The sequence below is a fragment of the Callorhinus ursinus genome, unplaced genomic scaffold (assembly GCF_003265705.2).
Source record: "Callorhinus ursinus isolate GAN/ISIS: 27379988/994484 unplaced genomic scaffold, GSC_fseal_2.0 scaffold70, whole genome shotgun sequence".
NCBI lineage: Eukaryota > Metazoa > Chordata > Mammalia > Carnivora > Otariidae > Callorhinus > Callorhinus ursinus.
In genome coordinates this window covers 978,215-985,303 of record NW_027397132.1, presented here as the reverse complement: position 1 = coordinate 985,303, position 7,089 = coordinate 978,215, and the positions used below count along the sequence as shown (strand labels likewise).

At 51.4% G+C, this 7,089-nt stretch overlaps 1 long non-coding RNA gene across 1 annotated transcript; it reads right to left on the bottom strand.

Annotated features, from left to right (window-relative positions):
• Positions 1-264: 264 nt before the first annotated feature.
• LOC141371377 (uncharacterized) lies at positions 265-2,509 on the bottom strand. Its single transcript, XR_012376313.1, has 3 exons — positions 1,994-2,509; positions 1,460-1,642; positions 265-359 (listed from the first exon to the last, which is right to left on the bottom strand). It is a non-coding gene; the product is annotated as an uncharacterized lncRNA (long non-coding RNA).
• Between the last annotated feature and the right edge of the window lie 4,580 nt (positions 2,510-7,089).

Genomic DNA, 7,089 nt, shown 5'->3' with positions numbered 1-7,089 from the left:
CCTTTTGAGATAAGCCAACTTGAGGTTGGAATGTCACGGGAGGGACACCTTTTGCGGGGAAGGGACTCCCTTTCACGTATCCCAGGGGGCCACTGCCCACAGAGAAGAAGGTGCTTTTTCATGTCCCCCTCCACAGTTGAAAATGCGACCTAACCTTGAATGCCTCTTTCTTAAAATCTGCTCATTTGTGTCAAGGTGTGAAATTTCTTGGAGGAGAAATGGACCCGGTTGTGCAAAACTAGCTTCCGAGTTATTTGTTTCTTACCTTCTGTGTGGCTCTGCCAAGTTGATCCCAGCTGGGCATCCGAAGGGGTCTGCATTCTGCTCAGAATGCCCAGCTCGGGGCAGGGAGTGGGGAGCTAGGGAGGAGAGGAAAAACGTCATTGATTTCTCCTCTTCTGTCTGGAAGTTAAGCATAGCAGTATGGCTCGTAGGATCGCTGGAAACCTGGTGTGACCGGGGACTGGCTCACAGTGCTTCCTCAGCCACCATGAAGAGGAAGGAGCAAGGGCCGTAGTTTCTTTGTCAGCCCTGGCCTGAGCTGGGGCTGGGAGGGGTGGCTGTCTCTGATGTGGTCGGGCAGGTGCTGGCCCTCACCCCATCGGGACCCGGGGCTTCTAGGATTGTCAGGGGCACTGCAGGCTGTTTTTCTGGGGGTGGGCGGGGCATGGAATCTGCCTCAAGGGAGGCTTCTTGAAGAAAAGCAAAAAGTGGGAAGAGATCACCCAGAGATGCCAGCTGTTGCACACAAGCCCTTTACTTTACCGACCAGGTGGGGGGCTCTGACAGCACCTGCAGGCTGGGCTGGAGCAGGGGAGTCCCACCCCCCCCAAACTTGTGGGCGCGGACACAGCTCAGCGAGACCTATCACGTGGCCAGGATTACCCAGGGAGTGGTTTGAGATTGGATCCGACTTGCTATACTTCTCTGCACCACGGCTTCCCAGACCAGAGCTGTGTGTTGACCCCTTTGGAAGGCAAAAACGTGTTGTAAAAGAAATGTTTCGGGAGACTTCTGTGAGGAGACCTCTGGGCAGGAAAAGGTGCCCTTCACTGCGTCTGTTTTCAGGTGAGGTGAGGTATGGAGGAGAATGACCGGGAAATGTCTGGAAGCATCTTCTCCTGTCTGAGGGCTGCAGTTTATGACCAAGCCAGGCAGACACAATGATATCCTCTTGGCTACAAGTAGTGGGTACCTGGATTGCTCAGAAATGCAGGAAACACAGCTGGTTAGAAATGGGTGTTCAAACTAAATTCTCCCGAAATTGAGGGCACAGGGAACCGGTGAGTGGCCAGGGGAGGTGGGTGTGTCTGGTTCTTATCAGTTGAACGCTCTTCAAAAGACCCTGTGGTTCAAACTTTCAAATCATACTGAAACAAACAAACAAACAAAAATCATACTGAAACAATTCTGTAGAATGTCTATTTTGGTAAAGAGAGTAGGATGAATATGGTTGTACCTTTATTTGAATTACTGAGGATCCTGTGGTGTTTCTGGGTCAGGGTTTGCCTTGTGAAGTCTCAGCATGGTGTTCTGGAAATGCCCTGGTCTTAGCATCAGAAGACCCAGGCTGAAGGTGGGCTCGCCTACTGGCTGTGTGATTTCTGGCAGGTCATAGTGTGCTGAGCTACAAGTTTTCACTCTGTAACAGCAGAAGACAGTAGTATTCGCTTTATGGATTGTCCAAGGGTGTTGTAAAGCTCACACTGAATGAGCTTCTCACCTTGACTTCCAGATCCCCGTGCAAACACAAATTGCTATAATCAACCAGAGGAGAGAGGAGACAGGACCAGATGTCTTCTTTAAACCCAAGTTAGGCTTGTCTACAGTCAAGGTTCACCGGAACAACAGAACCGATAGGATCGATCTATCTATGTATCTGTGCATCTCTCTCTCTCTCTCTATCAACATACCATCTATCTGTCTACCTATCAAACTATCTATCTATCCAATGTATATCAGAGGAGATCTATATAATGAGGAATTGGCTTACGTGATTATGGAAGTTGAGAAGTCCTGCTATTTGCCATCTACACGCTGGAGGCCCAGAAAAGCTGATGGTGGAGATATTCCAGCTCATGCAGTGAGTCGGGAAAAAAGTAGCCAATTCCTCTTTCCTCTGTCTTCTGTTCTGTTGAGGCCCTCAATGGATCTGATGAGGCCCACTCTACACTGGGGAGGGCCACCTACTTTCCTGCATCCACACCTTCAAATGCTGATCTCATCCAGAAACACCGTCACGGATACAGCCAGAAATCATGTTTAAATCCGTGGCCGGTCAAATTGACACGTAACGTTAAATCGACATCACCATCTGGAAAGCGCCTCTTTCCATTCATGAAATCGGAGGCATGGTCCTTGGCAGCTCAGCTTGTTTCCTGAGGCAGGGGAGGAAATGTTGGGAGCTCTGGGGTGGCTGTCAGGGATGAGGGATTGCAAATACCAGAAGATGGGAAAGGCACACGAAGAGCATCAGTGGGCGAGAGTCTCTGAGAACCACAGCACGAAGATTGGAATATCTTTTGATAGTTTAATGTCATGGGTGTGTTTCTGTAAAGGTGATGCCACCTGGAGCCTTGGGATGAACGCAGATTACATTTAGAGGGTTACCCTCAGAATCTGAGAACTAGGTGTTGTGTTAGGTTGCAGCCCCTTTGCTTGCATAATCACTCAGTATCTGAGCTATTGTATAATAAAGAATCTGACTGGCCTTTGTTCCCGGCTCCAGGAAGGGAGCTTCTAAGTTCTTGGAATTTTCAGAGTCGATAGGAGTGTGTGTTAGTCATGGTGGCCTCCTGGGATGACACCTGGGTTTATGTTAATGAAATGACTCAGGATGGGGGCTGGCCACACCAGAGAGACCAACCACGTGGTTAGCAGGTTGGGGCCTCCAGCCAGGGGATATCAGCCTGCTATGGTCTGAATGTTTGTGGGCACATCCCCTCCCCAGTTCATATGTTGAGATCCTGATTCTCAGTGTGATAGTGTCCTTATAAAAGAGACCCCACAGAGCTCCCTCACCCCTTCGGCCATGTGAGAACACAGTTGCAAAAGCGGCCATCTATGAACCAGATGTATCAGGAACCCAGTTCATGCCAGCCCCAAGGTCGGATGAAGCTTCCATAGGTGTGCCAGAGGGTGACGTGCCCAGGTTCGACGGGGAGAGGGCCCGGAAGCAGTGTATTCAAGTCCCTCCCAGACCTCACCCTATGTGGCTCTTCATCTGACAGGTCCTGATCTGCATCCTTTATAATAAAACTGTAATCAGAAGTACAGCACTTACCTGAGCTCTGTGAGTTATTCTAGCAAATCATTGACACTGATGGGGGTCACGAACCGCCCTGCCCCCAGATTTGTGGCCAGTTGGTCAGAATTGCGGGTGGCCTGGGGATCCCTGAGCCTGTGCCCAGTGGCTGACGCGGGAGCGGTCTTATCCAGGGTCCTGCCCTTAAGCCTGTGGAATCTGTGCTAACTCCAGGTGGTTAGAAGTGCCTTGCAGTAACTGCAAAGCCGAGAGAACACGCTATCTTCTTTCACTTTTTTTTCTACCAAGAAATATTTTTCCAGAGCTTATTTTGTGTCAGGCCTGGTGGTGGGTGCCACACATACCACCTCACTGTTGAATGTCATGTTACTAAAGGAATTCGTGAAGCTTGGAATACCACTAGTGTCAAAGGGGCGATGTTGTGAAAAACACACTGAGATCGGAATTACTATTTTTAGGAGGAGGCACAGATTTGGAGGGCCAGATTTCCACATAAATTCATTAAACCAAGGAAGTCTAAAAGCTTCACGAAGTTAAGGGCTGGGAAGTAATTTTCAGCCTTGCCTTGAGAGGTATCCCATTTGAGAAGAACTGAGAGTCGTTTCCGGGTGGAGAAAGGAGGCTGGTGACAGACATCCTTGCTCTGTCCTTAAGGTCTCCTGCGAGGTGGTGAGTTTGCCATGGGGGAAGCTCTCACACCGTGAGCACAGGGTAAGCCGTTAGCAGGGCTGTGAGGACTTGGGGACGTCCTGAGTCCTCACGGGGATGGGTGGACCCAGGCGGAGGCGCACTGGTGGATGAGAGTCTGAAGATCCCACCAGGTGGGAGGTGTTCCTGGCCCAGAAGCCAGGGCCTCATTTCTGAGAAGGACGGTCTCTTGGTTCCACAGGAGCATCTGGCTGGGATTCCTGTGTTAGGAGCATCCCAGCAGATGGGGAAAATGAGTCACTGTGGACTACACTGCCCCTCCCCAGTCAGGGGCAGTTGAACGAAGTTTGGAGATTCAGACATGGTGGGCCAGGTGCTTATGAGAACTTCCAGAAGGCAAGAATTGCTGAATACAATTACAAAATAGAGTGGCTCCCAATTCTTACGTTTAGACTCACCAGAGTTGGGGGAGGAAAAGAGACCCTCTCAATAGCCTCCAGGTCAATGACATCATGTGGGTGTGCCTCCCAGTGGGTGGGGTGATCAGCAGGCCCCCAGAGCCTGCCAGGGCTGGAGGAAGGCATGATGTCCCCAACATGCTACCATGGTGGTAGGGCGGGTCAGGAGCCATTTCTGGATGGCCGGGCCTCTTACACCCTGGTATTTCATAGACCCACCACTCAGGGGCTTCTCAGAAATCTGGGAGTGGGGATGGCCTGACCCCTTCCTTAGGCCTGGCAGCAAGAAACATCCAGGAGCCAGCAGCCCCCACAAGAGAAGGATGCACCTCACTCTCCCAATAGCAGACACAGACCCTGCCGGCTGGAGAAGCAATGCCTACCCCAAGAGGTCTGCCGCCTGGGAGAGGTTAGACTCCCTGAGCTCTAGGACTCTCTGTGAGGAAATGTGATGGGCCAGCCTGATGGGGTCCAACAGCATCTCCAGAGACCCCTGAGAAGGGGAGATGTGTGTGCATGAGTGTGAGTGTATGTGTGTGTGAACAGGGTGTGTGAGATTATATGTGTGCACGTGGGAGTGTAAGTATGCCTGTGTGTTTGTAAGCGTGCGGGTGAACTTGAGTGTAAGGAGTTGTGTAAATATGAGCGTGTATGTGTAAGCATGCACGTGCAGGTGCAAATGTATGTGTGTGAGAGTGAATGCATGCCTGTGTATGAGTGTCTTGTGTGAGTGGTATGTATGTTTGTACATGTATGTTTGAAGGAGTGCATGTGATCGTGTGAATTTGTGTACTAGTGTATGAGTGTGTGTTTGTATATGACTATGTGTGTGATGTAGGACTGTGTGAGTTTATGTGTATGCGTGTGCACATGTGTTTGAGTGTGAGTGTGTGTGAGCTGGTTTGTGTGTGGGTGTGCGTGTGTGTCGAAACGCCGATTCACTCTTCTCCAGGAGGGGCTAATGCTCAGGTGAAAGGGTAACTAGGGGATGCGTATGGGGGGGGGTCACAGGGCAGGGGCGCAGGTGGATGGAGGGACTCAGCCCCTCAGGAGGAGGAAGGAATGAGCAGCACAGAGAGAGCCACAGGGAAAAGGTGCAGAGATGTTTTAGCAGATTCCAACGGCCGATGATCCAGGAGAAAGGAAGAGATGCGTAGTGAGAATTTTCAGGAAATTTCCACATGATGTTTTGGGCAAAACCCTTGCTCTCCCCTTTAATGAAGTCAATTTTAACGACCTACATCAGTATACTCGGCGCAGGGACTGGTCCATGAGGACAAGCCTGACATATCTGGGTTATACAAGGTAATAAACGGCCAGTGGCCATCTCTCAGGGACATCCTGCTGCTTAAATCCCAAAGGACACTCAGGAAAGCTGGATGTGGATTTGTTAAAAGATAAGGCTTTGAAGGCCCATCAGGATAGGGTAAGTGTCCAAGAAGAAACCCACGGGGAGAGGAATAGCTGTTCTATCTTGCCATCAGCCCGCACGCTCCCCAGGGAGCCTGGCGGAGCAAGGGAACAATGCCAGGAACTGCGGAGACACAGGATGTGAACAGCATTTGCGTTAGAAAACCAAACTCACACCAGCTGCAACACTGAAGATTCCCTGGCTACTGTGACTAAAAGGCCAGAGGCACGAAGGGGTCACGTGGGTTTGATTTAGTGGTTCCAAACCCATACATGAAGGGTTTCCTCCCATCTCTCTGCTCTGCCTTCTGCAACAAAAGCCTTATCCTCAGTTAGCTCCCTGTTATGGTTCCGCATCATCTATGTTACTTCTTCATGCCCCACCGTCTGGATGGTGACGGAGTCTCTATCCCACATCCAAGCAGGAGCCCCAAGATCCACCTGAGGAGATGGTAATGCCCGTGGCTGTGGGAGTGGACATGCCAATGGGCTTCGGTCCACTGAGACACCCGCTGAGCCAGCCTGTCGTGGGCTGAGTTGTGTCTTCCCTCGATTCATACGTTGAAGTTCTAGCCTCGTCTGGTTGGTGCCTTGGATGTCCCGTGTATCTTCGAAAAGATTTGGTTTCATGTACGTGTGCTCTCCACCTTGTTTTAGGTCTTTCTTTTTTAACTCGGCACCAGATTTCAAGACCCAGTGACATCGCTTGTAGGTCTCCTTCACTTCTTCCAAATGCTGTGTTGTGTTCCACGGTAGGCATCTGCTCTGTGTGATGCCTCCGTTCTCCGGGGTGGGAGGGAGCTGGGTGTCTTCTGCTCTCTCATTCTGCCCCTCCAGGCCCACCTCCACCTTCCCCTCCAGCTCTGTGCCCAGTGGGCTGCCCTGTATGAGCCCCGACAATGGGCTCCTTGCTTTCTGGCTTCTGATGGGGTCTGGCCAAGAGGGGCTCAGGGGGAGGGGGGGCAGGGCAGGGCTTTCTGGGGATCCTTCTGGCAGCAGCAGGGTAGCTGGCTGGGTCCTACTCGTCTACACAACTCTTCCCATTTGGGTTCATCCACTACTCCCTCCCTTCAGGCCTGGGTCACAGCTCTGCTGCTCTGAACCTGGGGCTTCCCCTGCACCCACACTTTTGTAAACAGTCCCTTTGTAAATTAACCCTCCTGGGATGATCCTGATTTGGGCATGCCACCCGTTTCCCACCAGGACCCTGAGGGATCCAGCCTGGGTTCCCTCAACCTGCCATCTCAAACAGGGCCATGATGGGTGTCCTGGTGCGGGTCCCCTCCCGGAGTGAGAGGCACCATCCAG